At 42.5% G+C, this 7,130-nt stretch overlaps 1 pseudogene; it reads left to right on the top strand.

Moving 5' to 3' along the window:
• Positions 1-7,130, top strand: part of LOC102866139 — a 34,739-nt pseudogene that overhangs the window by 26,313 nt on the left and 1,296 nt on the right.

The raw sequence follows: 7,130 nt of genomic DNA, 5'->3' as shown, positions 1-7,130 counted from the left end.
CACATTGCACCTTACCCATGAACGTGTGAGCCTCCCCCACGATCATCCCACCAACAACTACATTTGTGAAAGCGTGCAAGCCGCTATTTCATTCTTCATGCTCCAACATCCCCATTTTAGAAAGCCAACTTCTAACTTGCCCATCCCTATCAAACCAGCACTCTGATAGAACAAGCATGTATCTTTTGCCAAAGAATCCTCTGTTCATCTTCGAGACTGCGAATCTGCATCCACCAGCACAGTTCAGGCATGTATAATTTTTAAAGGAGGCAAAGAAATGATAAATTTAACATTCTGGACAGAAAATAATTATATGTGAGGTATATAGAAGTATGGAGATGGAACCAGGCAGGGAGAATATAAGTAATGATTTACTAGGTATATATTTTTTAAAAATATATAAAAACTATATGGCAATACAGCTTTTGAATTCCTCTAACTTCTCAAAAATGACTGGAACAGTACATTAACAGAGAACTGCCAGAAATACAATCCAGGTTTAGAAAAGGCTGTGGCACTAGGGACATCATAGGCAATGTTAGATGGATCCCAGCAGAGAGCAGAGAATACCAGAAGAATGTTTATCTGTGTTTCATTCAATATGCAAAAGCATTCAACTATATGATCACAACAAATTATGGCTAACATTGAGAAGAATGTGAATTCCAGAACACCTGATTGTGCTATGCAAAACCTACACTTGGACCAGGAGGCAATTGTCTGAACAAACTAGGAAACAACGCATGATTCAAACTTGGGAAAGGAGTACATCAGGGATGCATCTTGTCTCCAGACCTTTTCAATCTATATGTGGAACAGATCATCCAGGAGGCTGGACATTTATAAGGAGGAATGTGGAATCAGAATCAGAGGAAGACTTATCAACAAATTTCATTATGCAGATGACACAACCTTGCTTGCAAAAAATGAGTTGGGCCTGAAGCTTTTGCTGCAGAAGGTCAAGGCTGCAGTCTTTAATATGGACTGAAGTTCAACTTCAAGAAAACAAGATTCTCCCCAGCGGTCCCCATGGATATGTCTCTTGCTTCAACAGTGTTTAGATGGAGCAGACCCGGCAATTCCCCACCTCCACCCTCTGACTACCCTCTAACTTCCTCTCCAGGCATAACCTTGGGACCATCTTAGCCATCCCCTATTTTCGGGACCAGCTAACACCATTTTTTTGTTAAATTCAAAACCTCAATCAAATATAAGCTCTCAAATTCACCAAAATTATCCCACCAAAGCAGAGGCCGGCGTCAACCATCTGGTCAGCCTGCACATGAGGGCCTCTTATGCCTTCCTTTCTCTGAGTTTTTATTTTGACTGCAATGATGTGGCCTTGGAAGGCATGGGACACTTCTGTGAGTTGGCAAAGGTGAACCACGAGAGTGCCGAGTGTCTCTTGAAGCTGCAAAACCAGCACGGTGGCTGGCCGTGTCCTCTTCCAAGATATACAGAATCCATCCCAGGATGAGCGGGGTAAAACTCTTGATGCCATGGGAGTAGTGCTGGCCTTGGAGAAGAATCTGGACCAGCCCTTATGGATTTGTACTCCGTGGGTTCTGCCCACACAGACCCCCATCTCTGTGACTTCCTGGATGAATGTCAGATGAAGAACCACTGCCTGGATAAGGAAGTGAAACTGCTGGAGACGATGATTGACCATCTGACCAACATTAGACTGGGTGGCCCCCAGGCTGGGCTGGGCGAATATCTCTTAAGCGTCTTTCCCTCAAGCACAAGTAGGGGCTTGCGGGGACCTGCATCCCCCTGCCATCAGCAGCAAGCTTCTCTTTCCCACCCTGGTGTGGAATCTTATCCACCCAGAAGCCCCAGCCCAAGCCTTGGACCAAATGGAACAATAAAGCTTTTTGCAAGAGAAAAGAAAGAAAACAAGATTCACACTACTGGGCCAATTGGCAGCACCATGGTAGATGAAGAAGAGATAGAGACTGCTAACAATTTCTGTTTGCTCAGATCCACAATCAACACTTTTGGTACCAGCAGTTAGGAAATTAAAAGACAAATTGCATTAGGAGAATGTGCTGTCAGGGACTTCTCCAGAGTGCTAAAAGAGCAGTTACTTGGTATGTATCAGAGAGCTGGACAGTGACTACAGATGATAGAAGAAGTATTGATGTCTTTCAGTTGTGGTGCTGGAGAAGAGTGTTAAACATTCCACAGACTGCCAAGAGAACAAACAGGTCTGTTCTGGAGAGGGTAAAACCAAGTTGCTTCTTGGAGGCAAGGATTTTGAAGATCCATCTTACATACTTTGGGTCTGTTGACAGGAGGGACCAGTCCTTGGAGAGGGACTCTACGATTGGACGGGTGGAGGTACTACACAGGAGAGGAAGACCCTGAATAAAACAGATTGACACAGTAACTGGGGTCATGGGGTTAGGTGTGTCAAAGAAGGTGAGACTGGCCCAGGATAGATCAAAGTACAGAGGTATTGTGCATAGGGTCACTATGAGTCACAGGTGACTCAACAGCACACAACAGCAACAACAACAACTTCACATGAAGGAAGGGGAAAGAAAATCACCATTTCCAGTTCAAGGTTGATTTATATGAGAAGGTCACACATTTTATCTCATGCTAACCTTTTTACCAATTCTGATATCAACTATCCCTTCAATGGCATTCCTTAATTCTAGAGGGCGTACGCCAGGGATGCATCCTATCTCCATACCTTTTCAACCTATATGCAGAACAGATTATCTGGGAGGCTGGGCTCTATGAGGAGAAATGTGGGGTCAGGATTGGTGGATGATTTATCAACAATATGCGTTATGCGGATGACACAACCCTGCTTGCTGAAACTGAGGAGGACCTGAAGCACCTGCTGCAGAGTGTCAAGGACTGCAGCCTACAATATGGATTGAGGCTCAGTGTCAAGAAGACAAAGATTCTCACCACTGGGCCAATTGGCAGCATCAGGATGGATGGTGAAGAGATTGAGATTGTACACAGCTTTAGTTTGCTTGGCTCCACAGTCAACAGTCTTGGCACCAGCAGCCAGGAAATTAAAAGGCGCATTGCCATGGGAAAGTCTGCTGTTAGGGACCTCTCCAAAGTGCTGAAGAGCAGTGGTGTCTCTCTGGAGACTAAGGTGCATCTGATACAGGCCATAGTCTTCGCAATCACCTGTTATGCATCAGAGAGTTGGACAATGACCAAGGAGGATAGAAGGAGAACTGATGCCTTTGAGCTGTGGTGCTGGAGAAGAGTACTGAGAATTCCATGGACTGCTAGGAAAACAAATAGATTTGTCCTGGAGAGGGTTAAACCGGGTGGCTCCTTGGAGGCAAGGATTCTGAGGCTCTGTCTAACTTACTTTGGACATGTTGTGAGGAGAGACCGGTCCTTGGAGAGGAACATCATGCTTGGGAGGGTGGAGGGACGGCACAGGAGAGGAAGGCCCTCTATGAGGTGGATTGATTCAGTGACTGGGATAATTGGGATGGGAGTGTCAGAGACAGTGCGATTGGCACAGGACAGAGCGGAGTTTAGGGCTGTTGTACATAGGGTCGCTATGAGTCGCAGGCGACTCGACGGCACATAACAACAACAACAGCAACAACAACAACACATAGGTATATGGTTTTCACTATTTAATTTTTCGGTTTGTTTTTATTTTATTATGAAAATTATCTTTGGGTGCCATTGAAACACTTCTGATTCACAGCAATCCTACACACAACAAAACAAAACCCTGCTCTTTCCTGCACTGTCTTCACAACCATGGTTATGTTTGAGCCCGCTGTATCCAGTCCATTTCATTGAGGGTCTTCTCTTTTGTTGAGTCTCTCATTTTACCAACCATTATGTCCACCTCCAAGGACTAGCCGTCTTGGTAATGTCTCCAACGTACATGAGAGGAAGTCTTGCCATCCTTGCTTCTAAGGAGCATTCTGGGTGCCCTTGTTCCACTTGAATATAATATGAAAAAAAGACTGAAGTTAATAACACTTTATTTCACTTGTATCCTCAATAAATATCATGGAAATAGCATTGAAGAAATCAATAATAAATTGATATGAGAAAAGGACCTCTTGAATGTGCTAAAGAGCAAGGATGTCACTGTAAGGACTAAAGTATACCTGACCCACGTCACGGTATTTCTTCCCAATTCCCTCACATGCTGTGTGAAAGTTGGACAATGAGTATGAAAGATTGAAGAATTAATGCCTTTAGAGTGTTATATTGGTGAAGCACATAGAATATACCATGGACGGCCAAAAGAGCAAATGGATCTGTTTTGGAGGAAGTACAGCCAGAAAGTTTCTCTTTTTTCTTTTTTTTAAATTTTTATTGTATTGTTTTTAAGTGTACCGTCAAATCAGATCTGACTGTTACAGGAGGAGATTGCCCCCTCCTTCTCCAGCAGAGCTTCTGGTGGATTTGAACCGCGTACCTCTGGGATTGCAGTGCAGTGTCTTGCTACTAGGCCACCAGAGCTCCCTCAGAAAGTTTCTTAGAGGTGAGGATGATGGGACTTCATCTCATACACTCTGAGCATGTTATCAGGCAGGGTCATTCCTGGAGAAAGACATCACATTTGCTAGAGGGTCAGCAAGAAAGAGAAAGACTATGGAAGAGACAGACTGACACAGTGGCTACCATGATGGACGTAAGCACAGCAGAGATTGTGAGGAGGGGGTGGGTCAGACAATGTTTGCGCTAGTGAACATGGGTGCTATGAGCAGGACACACCGATGAAGGCGCCTGACCACAACAATCAGGACAAACCTGCCTTGGAAGAAGTGCAGCAATGATGAAAATTTTTGTTGTTGTTATGTGATGTCGAGTTGCCTGCAACTCATAGTGACCTTTTGAACAACAGCCCTAAACCCTGCTCTAGCCCTTGCCAATCTTATTGTCTCCTACAGACCTATCCCCTTTACCCCAGTGAATGAATCAATCCATCTCTTCGAGGGTCATCCTCTCCTGTGCTGTCCCTCTATCCTCCCAAGCATGATGTCCCTCTCCAAAGACTGATCCCACCTTGCAACATGTCCAAAAAATATGCACAATAAAATGCTGGAAAATATATGTGTATAGAAATCTCTAAAAAATGGGCATAGGGGTAGGGTTGGGAACTTTTCCAGTTGTAGTGTGTGTGTGTGTGTGTGTGTGTGTGTGTGTGTGTGTGTGACAGGTGCATTGTGGTATAGTCTGTAGGGAGTTGCCCTGCTAACCCAAAGGTAGTTCCTTTCACTGTTCAAATCCACCAGTGGCTCCTTGAGAGAAAGACAGTCATTTTCTCTCTGATTTACAGCCTCTAAAAGCCTGCCAGAGGCTCAGCTATCAGTTGGTTCTGAGTTGAGAGCAATGAATTTGAAATTTTAAATTATATTGCTCACACTCACACACACACACACACACACACACACACACACACACTGCTTAGTGGTAAGGAGTTACGTTATTCTGCAGAAGAAATATGATCAGTCTCCTGTGTGATTTACTGCCTCTGAGAACTGCTGAACGACCAGGCCTCTGAGAACTGCTAAACGATCAGCTATGAGTTGGTTCCAACTCAGAAGTCCACTACAACTCACTGTTAGATGTTGTTGAATGACTGATCATTGACCCTCCAGCAGATTTTGAGAGACTGCATATTGCACTGGAGGAGACTGCTTGTCTTTTGCCCTCGGAGCAGCTGGTGGATTTGAACTGCCTACCTTGGGAGTGGCAGCACAACTCCTTACCCTCTAGGTCACCAGAGCTCTCTCTTAATTGTCTAGTAATTCATATTGTGGCATGGTAGTTAATTACAAATTAGTTATAATGGCTGTATAATAAAATGAGAGACTATAGCATAACATTCCATGAAAAACCCAAGATATATGTTTTAAATTTGTATACTATATAATGGATGGAAGGTCAGAGAAGGAGAGGAAGACCCCCCAGTAGAGACACAGTGATATCAGTAATGAGCTCTAATGTGTCAGAGATGATAAGGATGACATAGGATAGAGTAGGGTTAAGGCCAGATGTTCATAGGGTTGCTATGAGTCGTACTCAACTTGATGGCACCTAACAACAACAGTATATAAAAATAACGATAGTAAATAGTACAATGGTTTTGCATAGATCACATATTATGTGACGCTATTTTTATGAGAAGTTCAGAACGGACAAGTTTACAAAGAAAAGCATTTTAGTGCTTGTTTGGAGTTGAAGGAAGGAGAGAGTTGGAGAGGAGAGTGAAAGGAAAAGGGAGGGGACAGAAAAAAGTGGCGGTGTGAGTGTTAATGCAAAGGGGAGGTTGTTTTGGCCTAATGAAAATGTTCTAAAAGTAGTGACATTGGATAAATTTTGTAATTTTTCTAGTAACCACTTAATTTTACATTTAAAGATGAATGCTATTGTATATAAATTATATTTCAATAAAGTTGGTACATAAAGATATTATTAGAGAGGAAGATAGAAGCAATAGCTTTTGCTCCCTTTGCAAGTTTTCTGTGCCTCTAAATGATTCCAAATTTAAAAGCTAACTTCATACACAATTTGACGGGTGGAGGGAGGGATTGGTAAAGGAAAGGCGGAAAGGTCTCACGTGAAAAACAATGTATATTAACTTTACAATCTTTATGTAAACCAGTATAAATTTTTAAAAATTTTTAATTTTTTAAAAAATTTTTCTTGCCTGTGGCAAGAAGCTGCACTGCAATCCCAAAGGCACACAGTTCAAATTCACCAGATGCCTCCTGTGCTAGTCAGATCCGATTTGACAGCATATAGCAAGTAATTAAAAAGAAAAAAATTTTAAAAAAGCTAGCTTCACATCTAGTAGGATGGCTTTTAATAAAAAAAGACAGAAAATAAATATTGGGGATGATGTGAAGAAATCTGAATCCTCATATCCAGATTAAATGTCAATGTAAAGACTGTGAACTGATTAATGCAGTTCTAGTATAACAGGCTTTGCTTGTACGCGGAGAAAAGAAACTAGAAATAAACACTGAAAAGACAGGTCTCGATTTCACAGAGCCATAGAAGTGTAAATAGCCACTATTACAACTACTCCTCTTATCTTTTTATAGCCTGTGGTTTTTACATTTGAGGTTTAATATTTTCCTCAATATTATGTTCAATATTATGAAGAATACCTGAAG

This window comes from Elephantulus edwardii, unplaced genomic scaffold, assembly GCF_000299155.1.
Source record: "Elephantulus edwardii isolate Elephantulus edwardi_28Jun2011 unplaced genomic scaffold, EleEdw1.0 scaffold00189, whole genome shotgun sequence".
Taxonomy (NCBI): domain Eukaryota; kingdom Metazoa; phylum Chordata; class Mammalia; order Macroscelidea; family Macroscelididae; genus Elephantulus; species Elephantulus edwardii.
The sequence above is the reverse complement of the archived record's forward strand: the minus strand, read 5'-3'. Positions and strand labels throughout refer to the sequence as shown.